The sequence below is a fragment of the Stegostoma tigrinum genome, chromosome 45 (assembly GCF_030684315.1).
Source record: "Stegostoma tigrinum isolate sSteTig4 chromosome 45, sSteTig4.hap1, whole genome shotgun sequence".
NCBI classification, from domain to species: Eukaryota; Metazoa; Chordata; class Chondrichthyes; order Orectolobiformes; family Stegostomatidae; genus Stegostoma; species Stegostoma tigrinum.
Window position 1 is genome coordinate 8,395,479 of NC_081398.1, and position 15,790 is coordinate 8,411,268.

Genomic DNA, 15,790 nt, shown 5'->3' on the forward strand with positions numbered 1-15,790 from the left:
GACAAAGTGGGGTGGCCATGGGCACCCGCATGGGCCCAAGCTATGCCTGCCTCTTTGTAGGTTATGTGGAACAGTCCCTCTTCTGCACCTACACAGGCCCCAAACCCCACCTCTTCCCCCGTTACATTGACGACTGTATCGGCGCCACCTCGTGCTCCCAAGAGGAGCTCGAACAGTTCATCCACTTCACCAACTCATTCCACGCCAACCTCCAGTTCATCTGGACCATCTCCAACACATCCCTCAGTTTCCTGGGCCTCTCTGTCTCCATGTCAGGCAAGCACCTAGAAAGCGATGTCCATTTCAAGCCCACCGACTCCCACAGCTACCTATAATACACCTCCTCCCACCCACCCTCCTGCAAAAATTCCATCCCCTATTCCCAATTCCTTCACCTCTACCACATCTGCTCCGAGGATGAGGCATTCCACTCCCGCACATCCCAGATGTCCAATTCTTCAAGGACCGCAACATGCCCCCCGCAGTGATTGAGAATGCCCTCGACCATGTCTCCCGCATTTCCCGCAATTCAGCCCTCACACACCCTCCCCGCAATAACCGCCAAAAGAGAATTCCCCAATCCTCACATACCACCCCACCAACCTCCGCATACAACGCATCATCGTTCGACACTTACGCCATCTACAATCCGACCCCACCACTAGAGACATCTTCCCATCCTCACCCTTGTCTGCCTTCCGGAGAGACGACTCTCTCCGGGACTCCCTTGTCCGCTCCACACTCCCCTCCAACTCCACCACACCCGGCACTTTCCCCTGCAACTGCAGAAAGTGCTACACTTGCCCCCATACCTCCTCCCTCACCCCCATCCCAGGCCCCAAGAAGACTTTCCATATCAAGCAGATGTTGACCTGCACATCTGCCAATGTGGTATACTGTATCAACTGTACCCGGTGTGGCCTCCTCTACATTGGGGAAACCAAGCGGAGGCTTGGGGACCGCTTTGCAGAACACCTCTGCTCGGTTCGCAGTAAACAACTGCATCTCCCAGTCGCGAACCATTTTAACTCCCCCTCCCATTCCTTAGACGACATGTGCATCCTGCGCCTCCTGCAGTGCCACAATGATGCCACCTGAAGGTTGTAGGAACAGCAACTAATATTCTGCTTGGGAACCCTACAGCCCAATGGTATCAATGTGGACTTCACCAGCTTCAAAATCTCCCCTTCCCCCACTGCATCCCAAAACCAGCCCAGCTCATCCCCGCCTCCTTAACCTGGTCTTCGTCTCACCTATCCCCTCCTCTCACTTCAAGCCGCACCTCCATTTCCTACCTACTAACCTCATTCCCGCCCACTTGACCTGTCTGTCCTCCCCGGACTGACCTATTCCCTCCCTACCTCCCCACCTATACTCTCCTCTCCACTTATCTTCTCCTCTATCCATCTTCGGTCCACCTCCCCCTCTCTCCCTATTTACTTCAGAATCCTCTCCCCATCCCCCTCTCTGATGAAGGGTCTAGGCTCGAAATGTCAGCTTTTGTGCTCCTAAGATTGTGCTTGGCCTGCTGTGTTCATCCGGCTCCGCACTTTGTTATCTCAGATTCTCAAGCATGCCATACACCTTATGTACCACCCTATCTACTTGTTGTGGTCACTTTTAGGGAGCTATGGACTCAAACCCCAAGATCCCTCTGTGCATCAATGCTGTTCAGAGTCCTGCCACTAACTGTATACGTTTCTTTAACATTTGTTCTCCCGAAGTGCAGCACCTCACATTTACACATATTAACCTCATCTGCCATTTCCCTATCCATATCTGCAACTGATCTATATCCAGCTGTATCCTTTGACAACCTTCAACACTATCCACAACTCCATCCATCTTGGTGTTATCTACAAACTTACTAACTCTCCCATCTACATTTTTATCTAAGTCAACAAGGTGTAGAGCTGGATGAACACAGCAGGCCAAGCAGCATCATAGGAGCAAGAAGGCTCCAGCATCTGCAGTTCCTATTATTCTCTGCTACATTTTTATCTGAGCCATTTATATATATCACAAACAGCAAAGGTCCCAGTACAATTACAACACTGGTATATACCCTACAATGTGGAAAATTGCCCAGGTATGTCTTGTATGTAAAAAAAAGCACAAATCCAACCCGGCCAATTACTGCCCCATCAGGCTACTGTCGATCATCAGTAAATTGATCGCTGGACTGTCATCAACAGTGCTATCGAGCAGCATTTCCTCAGCAATATCTTGCTCAGTGATGCCCAGTTTGGGTTCCGCCAGGGCTACTCAGCTCCTTATTTTGTTACAGCCTTGGCTCAAACAAGGACAGAAGAGCTGAATTCGTGAGGTGAGAGTGACAGCAGTTGACATCAAAACTGTGTTTGACCGAGTGTGGCATCAAGGAGCCCTAGCAAAACTGGAATCAATGGGTATCGGGGGCAAACTCTCTCGTGGTTAGCGTCATACCTGACAGATTGGAAGATGTTTGTGGTTGAGGTCAGTCATCTCAGCTCCAGGACATCTCTGCAGGAGTTCCTCAGGGTAGTGTCCTAGGCTCAATCATCTTCAGGTGCTTCATCAATGACTTTCCCTCCATCCTATTCAGGGAGAGGCAGTGGCTTAGTGGTATTATCACTGGACTGTTAATCCAGAGACCCAGATAATCTTCTGGGGTCCCAGGTTCAAATTCTGCCATGGCAGGTGGTGAAATCTGAATTCAATAAAATATCTGGAATTAAGGATCTAAGGATGACCACGAACTTATTGTGGATTGACGGGAAAAACTTCTCTGGTTCAATAATGTCCTTTAGGGAAGGAAACTGCCATCCTTACCTGGTCTGACCTATATGTGACTCCAGACCCACAGCGACGTGGTTGACTCTAAACTGCCCTCTGGGCAACTGGGGATGGGCAATAAATGCTGTCTGGTCAGTGATGCCCTCATCCCATGAATGAATAAAGAATAAATGAATAAAGGACCCCCTGCAAGTTCCACTCTGAGCCACTCACCATCCAGACTGTTGCTGGCTAAAAATCCTGGAATTCCTTCCCTAATGGCATTGCGCGTCAGACCACAGCAGGAGGATTGCAGAGGTTCAGTAAGGCAGCTCATCACCACCCTCTCAAGGGCAACTAGGAATGGGTAAGAAATGTTGGCCAGCCAGCGACACCTACATCCTACAAATGAATAAAAAAATCCTCATTTCCATTGATATCGATATAAGGGGCCTACCAATGGCCTAGCATGATGTGGCTATCTTCCTCTGCTGTCATCTAGTGTTTCCAATGCTTGAACACCTGTTTCTGCAGCCTTCATATTAGTCTAAGAAGCACTTGTTAAAATTTGTTCACGGACTGTGGGCGCTATCTTGTATGCCCATCCCTGAGTGCCCTGGAGAAGACAGTGATGAGCTGCCATCTTAAGTCATCACATTTCTTGGGGTGTAAGCATCGTTGAAGCTGCGCTTTGAATGGACCACCACACAGAAGAATCCTTGGAGGAATATGACTGTTCTCCATCCTATACAAACCAGCAGAGATGAGTGCCAACACACATGGGAGATTAGCCACTATGCGAAACTGCCGTAATGGTGACATTGAGAGCATGACACAGACGGCCTGAATGCCAAGTGGTCGAGCTTGGTTTCTTGCCAGCTGTAAACTTGGCTATGTTTGCCAGCTGGACACGATGATGCTGAGATCACAGGCCTTGTAAACCAGCAACTTATTTCCAAGCCTGAAGTTAATGTGACTTTCCATGCGGGTTTTGTGTGTTGGCCACAGCTGCCGGCTGTTTTACCAACGTTTGCGATCTCTGTCACTACTGTTTCAGAGAGCTACCTGTGTCCACTGCAAGAAGAGAGGCTCAGGAGAAAGAGGGAGGATGGGTGGTTCAGGAAGAGTGAATCCAGTCCACAATTCATACATCAACAGGGTGGGCCAGGCAGTTTCAGGGATATCACTTGGAAGCGATTGAGATAAGCATTTCCTAGGAGGCGAATCGGAAGAGCAGGGTCGAGTGTGGCTGAATGATCCTACCCCTCTCCAAGGTCATAATGGGCCAAATGGCTCCCCAACCTTCCCACATCTGCGCTGTCCATCCACTTGCACTGCTGGCGCCCCCAAGTGGATTGAATATGTCACGACAACCAATGGGGAGGGTGGGGAACTGGAAGACACGCCCACTTCCTGCAGCCGATTGGATGCTCCAGATGCAGGATTCTGATTGGCTTCTGGGGCATTTGACCACTTTGATGAATAACTGGGCCTCCCCCAATCAAATTGTGTGGGGTTTCCACCCTGTCGCTGACAAGGGCTCATTCAATCCAGCTCTGGCCAGTGCAAGGAAAGGCAGTGAAGCGGAGGTAACCTATAATTATTAATACAGAAGGAGAGACATCTATCTTCAGAAGCCACACCAAATTTTAAAAAAAAGGGATAAAGAAAATCTCACCAGCCCTGCTCCGCGACAGAAACAAGCTTCCAGCAATAAAGGTAAACTATCCAACTGTCACGATTCAAATCCTTTCATTAGCATGTTTTTTTCCCCCCCTGTTCCTAAAAGGGGAGAAAATTCACCTTTGAATGAGTCCAAATGCTTCTGTTTGAGATGCACCACATGACCTCTTCGTGAATGTCCCCTAATCTTAATTCTTTGGAACTGAGAGGAGTGTCATGTTCAAAAGGATGTCAGGTCGATGCTAAATGTGAAAGGAGCTAGTTGGGCACAAGGTGGTAGATGGAGGCCGGATGCAGGGACAATGTGAGTTGCCCCTCGATTGACAACTGACAGGGTTGATCTGTATCCAAGATGATTATCTCTCCAATCTGAGAAAGGGTTACTTGTGATTCTGCAGTTGCTGTGTGTTCCCATCCATTTTATATAATACGCTGCCTTCTGCATGTGTCAGGGATGATGATAGAGACTGAGCACAAGCTGGGGAATCATCTGATGAGCCTTTCCAGCATCATAGCCCCCAAGGGTGTGTTGTTAACTGTTTGCTGCTGTGTCTTATCTTCATGCAAGAAGGTGGTCAATTCAAGCCCCCAACAACTGGAGGTATTCAACCCAACTACTTGCCCTAGAAATCCACTGTGGCGTGAACCCACGGTCACTATTTGGCAGAGAGGGTGTTGATGAAGGGGAGGGGTGAAAGTGTTTCCCCCCCGCTGCCCCGCCCCCTAGGGTATCTGGGAGCTATCCTCGATTAGAACAGAATAGAATCCCTGCAGTGTGAAAGCAGGTCATTCGGCCTTTCAAGTCCACCCCAACCGTCCGAAGAGCATCCCACCGCTGTAACCCTACATTTCCCACCTAGCCTGCACACCACTGAATGCTATGGGACAGTTTAGCACGGCTAATGCACCTGACCTGCACATCTTTAGACTGTGGGAGGAAACTGTGCAAACTCCACACACAGGCTGAAATTGAACCTGGGTCAGCAGTGCTACTGATTGCCGAGCTTACGGCTGTTTGCGGAATCTTGCTGTGCATCAGCATTTTCCATAGCGATGACACTTGCAGAAGAGCTTTGTTGACTGCAAAAGCACTCCAGGATGCCCCGCATTTGGGAAAGGTGCCACGGAAATGCAACTGTCTGAGAGTTCAGAGCCTGGCCGAGTCCCTTCATCTGGATTGTGCCTGGAACGACAACGGAAAATTGCTCGGGAAACCCGCCAGGGTCTGACGTTGCGATAACAAGGTGTAGAGCTGGATGAACAGAGGAGCAGGAAGGCTGATATTTCAGGTTGAGATCCTTCTTCAGAAATGGGGGAAGGGGGTTCTGAAATAAATAGGGAGAGACGGATAGAAGATGGACAGAGGAGAAGATAGGTGGAGAGGAGACAGGCCGGTCAAAAGGGCGGACGTAGAGCCGGTAGGGAGGGGATAGGACGGTCAGGTCAAGGGGCGGGATGAGGCTATAGGTAGGAGATGTGGGAGAGAAGGACAGGTTAGGGAGGCGGGGACAAGCTGGGCTGGCTTTTGGATGCAGGAAGGGGAGGGTGAGGTGCCGAGGGGGAATCGACATCCCTGGTATCACAGAACAACAGGCAAAGGGGAGCAGCAATGGTTGTAAGTCAGATGCAAAGCAAGCTGAGAAAATAAAATGCAACAGCGGCGGGGAATGATCTCTCTGGCGTTAATTTGGATGGTCAGTTGGTTCCAGTCCTAGAGAGTTCGGACAGTTGCCTGGCTATGGCAGTGGCTGGAATAATGTCAGCATTGGGGTGGCTTTGAGAGCAGCGACGTCTTCCGTCCGGTCAACTGGGGCGGCTTAAGCGTGCTTCCTCCCGCGGCGTTGTATCCTCAGGGAACAGTTTTTGGTGGCAACCTCTGTAGCCAGTTAGGAAACCAAGAAGCCATGTGGTTTGTGTGATTTATTTTTTTTCTACTTTTATGTAATTAAAATACTACCGGCCTAAACACACTTCACTGTAGTTTCATGAACACATGGGACAATAAATTACTACTAATATTAACTATTTCTCTCTGCACAGATTTTGTTGGTCTTACAGGTAATGCGTTCCAATCAGAGCATGTGTTCAAGTACAATGTAGAGAGAGCTTTACACTGCACCTGTTCTACAGACCGTGTTTCATGAGGGAACAGTGTAGAGGGAGATTAATTCTGTATCTAATCCTGACCTGGGAGTGTTCGATGGGGACAGTGTAGAGGGAGCTTTACTCTGTATCTAACCCCGTGCTGCCCCTGTCCTGAGTGTCTGAAAGGAATAGTGTAGAGGAAGCTTTACTTTCAGTTTGAGTGCAGAGAGCTTTACTCAGTAGCTGATACTGTATTGTCTCTGACCTTGGGAGTGTTTCTTCGGGACAGCGTAGATGAAGCTTTACTCTAACCCCGTGCTGTCCTTGTCCTGGGAATGTTTGGGGGACAAGTAGAATGACACTTATTTTCTGTTTAAAAATGTAGAGGAGTTTTTCTCTGCTCTAACCTATATTTCAAGAAGGTGTTAAATATAATTTTCAGGGCTAAAGGGATCAGAGGGTATAGGGAGAAAATGGGAAAAGGTGCTGAGTTGGATGATCAGCCAGAATCGCATTTAATAGTGAAGCAAGCTTCAGAGGTTGAATTGTGTCCTCCTATTTATCATGTTTCTATGTTTAGTCTGTATCTAACCCTGCATTGTATGTGGCCTGGAGATGTATAGGGTCGCGGTTCTGAAGGAGTTAATGTTCATATTAATTGTCTGCACTGTTATGGACCAGACTGAAACCCCAGTCTGGACCCTATCTTTCTTTTTTGTAGTTTAAAGGTGCTGTGTTCCGGGTGTAATTCAATTGGTCAAATCACTGGATTTTTAATTTTCCTTTATTCATTCACAGGATGAGGTCATCGCTGGCCAGGCAGCACTTATTGCCCATCCCTAATTGCCCAGTCAACCACATTGCTGTGGGACTGGAGTCACATGTAGGCCAGACCAAGTAAGGATGACGGTTTCCTTCCCTAAAGGACATTAGTGAACCAGATGGGGTTTTTTCCTGACAATCATCAATGGACTCATGGTTATCAGTAGATTCTTAATTCCAGATATTTATTGAATTCAGATTCAATCATCTGCATTGGCAGAATTCAAACCTGGGTCTCTGAACTAACAGTCTGGCAATAATACCACTAGGCTATCACCTTCCCCATGGGCTTTAAGTAAAACTCACTTTATTTATCCACATTTTTTAAAATACAAGAAAAGAAGGAAGGAATTAGAATAACTCTCTTGGAAAATGTAACAGAATAATAAATACAGTAACTATTACTAATTAACTATAGTAATACCCCATAAGCGCACCCTTGTCAAAAGGCAATTTAGAAAACACATTGCCTGCAATGGGAGTTGCGTGTAGGACAGAGAACCCCGAGCTTTTGGCTTTAACCGAAAGGGGGAGAAAAAATAATTTCCACTTCAAGACCCCAACAACATCTGCTGAAAGCTAAACTAAAAGCCCTGGTTCTCTGGGAGCTTCACCACACCCAGCCAGGCTGCTTCTATTGTTCCAACTTTTCCAAAAAAAAGGCCTGACAAGTTGGTTATATTGCTGGTTTTCTAACTGGACAGCTTGGTATCTCTGTCTTAAAATCTTCTTTTTTTAGAAAAGAAACAGAAAAATAACCTCAAAGCCACAACTTTACGCATCGACATAACTCATCCTTCTGATGTTACACAGCCTGTGGGTGGAGACTAGGAGTTATACTGTAGCTTTTGGATGGAGCAGATGTATCTGCAGCTGCTCTCTAAGGATCTTGTACTTATTGCCACCATGCTATAAACCTTCCAGTTATCAAAGAACAATGCCATGTATATAGATAAATGACAATGATGTATCCTCCATCGCTAACCAGTGGATAGGTCAAAGGCAAAGGAGGATTTGTGGCAGCGAACATCTGAAAGAACTCTTACCCAGTGGCAAATATAACAAGATATCAGGAGCGATCCTTCACGAAAGCACCAACCACATGGCAGCAACAGTGCAGACCTGAGCCCCACCCAAGAAGAAATCTAGAAGACCGTTAAGAAAAAGGAGGGGAAAAGTCAGGAAAGTGAGCTTAGCACTTTAAGAGCATTGCTGATTTTAAAAAAATGCCATGAATGGCTGAAATGCATTTCATGAGAATCCTTACTGTGTGGAAGCAGGCCATTAGGCCCATCAAGTCCACACTGACCCTCCCTAACCTGTAACCTGCATTTTCCCATGGCCAATCCACCCACCTAACCTGCACATTACTGGATATTATGGGCAATTTAGCATGGTCAGTCCACTCTAATCCGCACATCTTTGGACTGTGGGAGGAAACCCATTCAGACCCGGGGCGAACGTGGAAGCACCATACAGACGGTCACCCCATGCTGGAATCAAACACTGGTCCCTGGCACTGAGGCAGCAGTGCTAACCTCTGAGCCCCTGTGCAAAAGAAGAATTATTTTAAAAATCATCCTGCAGTTTTGAATTAGTGGTGAGTCAAAATGGCTGTGCATTTTCCATTCTGCTGCTGTGGATAGGAAAGGAGATATGGGACAAGACTGGAGTTTTTTCTCCCCCACTGTCAGTGGCACAACTATGATGTTGCAACAGAATCCCAGGGATGTGCAGGTGAGTGGATTAGCCACTGGGAATGCAGAGTTACAGGGATAGGGTGGGGTGGTATGAGTCTGGGTGGAATGGTCTTCGGAAGGTTTGTGTGGGCATGATGAGCCGAATGGCGAGCATCCACACAGTCTGGGGATTCTGGAACTTTATCTAAGAGTAGCAACTGTATTATCAGTGATAACAGGAACCCCCTCTCCATCCCCCACTTCTGATGAAGGGTCTAGGCCTGAAATGTCAGCTTTGGTGCTCCTGAGATGCTGCTTGGCCTGCTGTGTTCATCCAGCCCCACACTTTATTATCTCGGATTCTCCAGCATCTGCAGTTCCCATTACCTCTGAACTGTATCAGTACTGGGGAAAGACTGCTAGAGGCAGTATTGTAGCTTTGATCTCACCAGGGAGCTGTAAAGTCACACAAAATAGATGTTGAATGCCCTAAAGCCAGACTTTGAAATGCGTATTAATGCTGAATATATCAGAGCTCAAAGGAACAAGGGCCGACTATTGATCAGAGATAATAGGAACTGCAGATGCTGGAGAATCCAAGATAACAAGGAGTGGAGCTGGATGAACGCAGCAGGCTAAGCAGCATCAGAGGAGCAGGAAGGCTGACGTTTCGCGCCTAGACCCTTCATTAGAAATGGGGGAGGGGAAGAGGGTTCTGAAATAAATAGGGAGAGAGCAGGAGGTGGATCAAAGACAGATAGAGGAAAAGATAGGTGAAGAGGAGACAGGCAAATTAGAGGTGGGGATGGAGCCAGTAAAGGTGAGTGTAGGTAGGGAAGTAGCCTGTGACCGCACTGTTACTTCTAACTAAATTCTAAGCATGTGGACAGCTGGAAGATGATCTTTATCAAAGAGAGAATTTCTCAGGCATTAAAGTTCCTGCTGTGAGAGCATGTCTTCTGAGTGAGGAGAAGCTTTCTCTTAGGAAAAGCATAGACATGTGCTGAGATTCTCAGATTTGTGGGAGAATTGCAGAGATCGCAATATATGGAGATACATACCAGGCCAAATGAGAGTAAGGAACTAGAGAGAGAAAGAAAAAATATTTTCTGAAAAGTCAACAGACCAAGGCCAAAGGATATGATATAAATATTGCAGAGGACGTCACTCAAAAGCAAGCCTGTAAAGCTGGCTGCTGGAAAAATGTCAAACAATCCAATCACTTCACATGGTATACCAAGGTCTAAAGGTGATAACTTCAGAAGGAGAGTGTCAAGCAAATGTGAAACGTCAGGTACGCAGTGCTATGTGAAACATCGGGATGCCGTGTGAAGTGGGTGAAAATGGTGACCTAGAAAAGACAGCCTGAACAATACTGTTGCCAAGAGGCAAAACAAATGAAGGATTTATTTATTGTTGCTTGCAGTGAGAAGTTTCAACTGTCACCATGCTCTGACATCATTTTGAATAGTTTAAGAATAAAAGATATAACTGAAAGAGTCCTGAGCCAACAACCTCTGTGCTGTCCTAGAACCCCTCTCCTGTGGCTGACCCACCAACATAGGAGTCAGTGCTCCCTAGGCACCACATCTTCATGGGCTAAATGTGATGTAAGAGTGACCACCCTTGATATCAAGGCAGCATTTGACAGTGTGGCATCAAGGAGCCCTAACAAAACTGGAATCAATGGATATCAGGGGGCACAAGCTGACACATAAGATGGCCATGGTTGTGGGAGGCCAATCATCTCCACTCCAGGGCATCTCTGCAGGAGTTCCTCAGGCTAGAGTCCTAGGCCAGACCATCTTCAGCTGCTTCATCAATGACCAAGGTCAGAAGTCAGGATGCTCAGATGATTGCGCAGTGTTCAGCACCATTCATGACCCCTCAGATACTGAAGCAGTCCATGTTCACATGCAACAAGATCTGGATAATGTCCAGGCCTGGGCTGACAAGTGGCAAGTGACATTCATGCCACACAAATGCCAGGCTGCAACCATCACCAATAAGAGACAATCCAACCATTGCCCTTTGACATTCAATGGTGTCACTGAATCCCCCACTATCCACATCCTGGGGGTCACCATTGACCAGAAACTCAATTGGATTCACCACATTTAATAGTGGCTACAAGAGCAGGAAAACTGCAGTGGTTCAAGAAGGCAGCTCACCCCCACCTTCTCAAGGGTAACTAGGGACGGGCAAGAAATGCTGGCCAGCCAATGGTGCCCACATCCCGCAAAATGAGTTTTTAAAAAAAAATTGAAGCCAAGACATCTGATGTAACAGGATTAATGACAATTTGGAATTCCAGATTGTGAATGTTGAACAAGATCTCATCGCAGATGAAACAAGTCTAAAGGTTGTACTGGTAACTATCAAACTCCTGATAGGATTCTGTCTGTTTGTTTGTTTGTTTATAGTGCATACGTTGGTGCTTGAGATGGATTGTAAACATAGACTGAAGCTGCTGGAGCCTAGAGTAGGTCTATAATTCCACTCAAAAGCTGCTTGCTCGGATTAGCTCATAAAACCCAGTTTGAGGCTTGGTGTAGGCCCATACGTCTACTTCAATGCCATGGACCACCCCTACCCTCCACTCCCATGTGGGCACGATCAGATGTAGTGCCTGCCACGTGGGTCAGTTTGAGTCACAGTCCCCAGATGGAGCATACTGCCCCGCACCAACCCTGATATACCCAAACACGTGCGCATTTCCCTACAGCAAGTCAGCAGGTTTTGTGAGGTGGGGTACATTTGAGGTTGAGGGGCCTAAGCGAAATATTGTTTCTTTAAAGCAAAGGAAATGTCGCCTGTAAACACTGAAGGCTCTGACATGGCAGAATTCCCCTTCCACACCCTCAGGCACCACAATCGAATCCAGGACAGTAAACGATACAAAACAGGAAACAGTCTCATTGCTGAGGAAGTTAGCTCTAAAAGAAGTTGCAAGTTCCTGTCAGCAAGTAACAAGCTGTGATGCAGGACCCTTCTTGGGGAGGTGGTGGGGGGGGGGGTCTCCTTTTGTTTTCATGGCATGCTTGATGTTGCCAATTGCACTTTGACCTCTGAATCACTCCCAAGACTTGATCTCAGCCCCGGCCCTCGCTCTCGCTGTAGTATTGTAGGCAGTGCTGCACTGTTGGGCACGATGTCAAACCAACTCTCAGGATCCTATGGTACAATTCCGAGTAAGAGTGTCCTGGCTGATTATTTATCCCTCAAACACCTAAAGAAATAGATTACCTGCTCACAGGGTTTTTTAATTCATTCATGAGATTATGGGTGTCACTGGCTGGGCCAGCATTTATTGCCCAGAGAACAGGTAAGAATGTAGGTCTGGAATTGCACGTAGGCCAGACCAGATCAGGATGGCAGTTTCCTTTCCTAACCAGATGGGCTTTTCCTGACAATCAATTTGTAGTTATCATTTAAACTCTTAATTCCAGGTTTTTATTCCATTCAAAATTCACCATCTGCTGTGGCAAGATTTGAGCCTGAGTCCCCAGAGCATTAGTTGCATCTGTGGATTAATAGTTTAGTGATAGGCCGTCACCTCCCCTATAGAGTTGTATAACATGGAAACAGATCCTTCGGTTCACCTTTTTTTTTTATCAACCTGTTCAGTGACGTGATTACATACCTCAGGTGAGACTTGAACTGGGGCCTTCAGGCTCAGAGGCAGGGATGCTGCCAAATGCCTGCAGTTGATCTATTCTTGACTGAAGGATCCCTCCCTCATTCCCACCCAAAAGAGATGGGTAAACAACCGTTCCTCCACCTGCACTTGGAGCCCAACTTAAGAGTGCAGATGGGATCCTGTTTTAGTATCTGGTCCTAGGGTGTCTCTGACAGTAGGATAAAGTGCTCTGATGCGAGGCTTGAACCAATGACCTTCTGCTCAAAGTCTGAGTGCATTTTCTATTCAAGCAAGAATACGTCACCATGGCTGAGAAAAATAGTGGTCTGTGGGAGAATTTAAGTCATAATAGCTGGATAGTTCCTTTAACCAAAGATAGTGAAGTGGTAATATGGATGAGTGATACAGGATAATGCTCTAGGGGTCATGGGTTCAGTTTCCACCAAGGCAACTCTTATTAAATCTGGCTTGCAAAGCCAATCTCCATAAACTGTCATTTGTGGTTGGTTTTTCTTTTTAAAAAAAAATCTCGTACCCTTTGGGCAAGGAAATTGTCCAACCTTAATCATTTTGGCGTGTCTGTGACTCCAGACTGATGACAACGTGGTTGAGTCTTAAGTGCCCCATGAAATGGCCAACCAGTCAGTTCAAAGGCAGATAGTGATATGGCAACAAATGCTGGCTTGGCCCAGTGATACCCACATCCCTTAGGGGGAGAAAAAGAAACTATCATGTTGAAATAATTAATCCACCAGAGAACCAACAACTCCTTGGATTTATTTGATACCAGTGACATCCATGTTCCATGAATAGATATCAAAAGCAATCCTAAGATGGCTGCTAATAATCAAATTTTGAGTTTTCAGGAGAAACTTTTTCACCCTGACTTCTTAAATTTACTCGTGGAACGTGAGCATCGCTGGCTGGCCAGCATTTATTGCTCGTCCCTAGTTGCCCCTGTGTGAGCTGCTTCCTTGAACCGCTGCAGTCCATGTGCTGTGGGTTGACCCATAATGATTATGGAGAGGAAATTCCAGGATTTTGAACTGGTGATACTAAGGGAATAGCAAGTCAGGATGGTGATTGGCTCAGAGGGGATCTGGATGTGAGTTTGCTCGCTGAGCTGGAAGGTTAGTTTTCAGACGTTTCGTCACCATTCTAGGTAACATCATCAGTGAGCCTCCGACGAAGTGCTGGTGTTATGTCCCGCTTTCTATTTATCTGGTTAGGTTTCCTTGGGTTGGTGATGTCATTTCCTGTTCTTTTTCCTCAGGGGATGGTAGATTGGCTCCAAATCAATCTACTGAGTGTCAGTGGTAGAGGGAGTGGATACTTGTGGATGTAGTGCCAGTCAGATGGGCTGCTTTCTCCATCATGGTGTCAAAATTCTTGGAGAACATGGAACTTGCTCTCGGGGAACGATTTGAGATGAATCAGATAGCTACATTAAAGGGGAGCAAAAACCAAAATTGCTGGAAAAGCTCAGCAGGTCTGGCAGCATCAGTGGAGAGAAATCAGTTAGCGTTTTGGGTCCAGTGTCCCTTCTTCAGAATTCTCCACATGCCTTTCGACTGTTTGTAGTTGTACCGAATGCTGCCAGGTTTCTCTGGCAGCCCATTCCATACACACACCACCCACTGTAAGAAAATGTTGCCACTTGGGTCCCTTTTTAAATCTCTTCCCTCTCACCTTTTAAACCTTTCGTACTCTAATTTTGGATTCTCTTACCCTGCGAAAAAGACCTTGGCTATTCACAGTACTCACGCCCCTCATGATTTTATAAACCTTTGTAAGGTCACCCTTGAACCTCTGACACTGCGGGGGAAAATAGCCCCAGTCTATCAATCACTTCCTATAGCTCAGACCCTCCAACAACCTTGTAAATCTTTCCTGAACCCTTTCAAGTTTAACAACACCTTTCCTGTAGCAGAGAACAGAATTGAACGCAGGTATTCCAATAGTGGCCGATGCAGCTGTACAGGACATTGCTATGTGACCTCCCAACTCCTATACTTAATGCACTGACCAATAAATTTGGGCCAAATGACCTGTTTCTGTGCTCAATGTTCCTCATAAAACCTGAGACGAGCCACATTTTGAGAAATCTGTTGGCTTCCTTGCACACTTCCCACACTCTCAGCCAACATCCTGTTGATGTGCAGGTGTGGAACAGGCCAACTGCTTCCCAGCTTCCGTTGTGGCAAAACAGATGCTACACCCTGCCTGCAATATCCATCCTGCCTAAACTGCATTACCCTGTCAAGCATTACCCGACTGTTTCCTAGGATGGAGGGATTGCCCTATGGGCAGAGATTGGCCCTGTATCCTTGCGAGTTTAGAAGAATGAGAGATGATCTCACTCCAACGGGCAGAATTCTTACACAGGGGATCTATAGGATAAATAAACGAAAGATATTTTCCTTTGGGGGGAGCGGGGATCTGGAACCAACAATTATTGTCTCAGAATCAGGAGCTAGCCATTAAGAACTAAAATGCGTAGGAATTTCTTCACTTGGAGGGTGGTGAGCCTTTTGAATTCTCAATATGCTCAAGACAGGAATGGATACATTTCTGCGTTTTTAAAAACGTCAAGTGTTCTGGGATGGAATGGGAAAATGGTGTTGAGGAATGATCTCGCTGAATGGCCAAATGGGCTGAAGGGGTGGAACAGCCTGCTCATGCTTCCATTTCCGGTGTTGAGAGACGGAGAAGCTGGGATTTAGAGCAAAAAATGTTTAGGGGGAGGTTTAATCAGGCAGGACAAAATCACACAGGCGATTTGATGAGAGTAAGTGAGGAGAAAGTTTGAACTTATGGAGATGTTGACGTTATGCTGATTATGTTGAGATAGACAGGTAAAGGTAACTGGTGAATGAAACACCTAGAGAACTAATAGGGCCTGATTGGTGCAGTGGCAGTGTCTCTACCTGCGGACTAGAAGATCCAGGTTCAAATCCCACCTTACCCAGAGATATGTCAATGTCTTTGAACAGGTTGATTTATTGAGTCATACAGCGTGGAAACTGTTGGTCCAACTAGTCTATGCCAAAAAAAATCACAAACTAAACTAGCCCTGCCCTGCGTTGACCCACATCCCTCCAAACCTTTCCTATACATGTACTTACCC

The 15,790-nt window shown here is 46.7% G+C and overlaps 1 protein-coding gene across 2 annotated transcripts in view; it reads left to right on the forward strand.

The window, feature by feature from the left end:
* The first annotated feature begins 4,280 nt into the window (after positions 1-4,280).
* The window catches only part of LOC125448632 (guanine nucleotide-binding protein G(I)/G(S)/G(T) subunit beta-2), a 134,067-nt gene continuing 122,557 nt past the window's right edge, over positions 4,281-15,790 (forward strand). The window contains exon 1 of one of the 2 annotated variants that reach the window (XM_048524047.1): positions 4,281-4,473. The gene's annotated coding sequence lies outside the window, so the exon portion shown is untranslated. Of the gene's footprint in view, positions 4,474-5,569; positions 5,727-15,790 lie in introns of those variants that run through there. The other variant, XM_059642673.1, reaches the window with a different exon arrangement.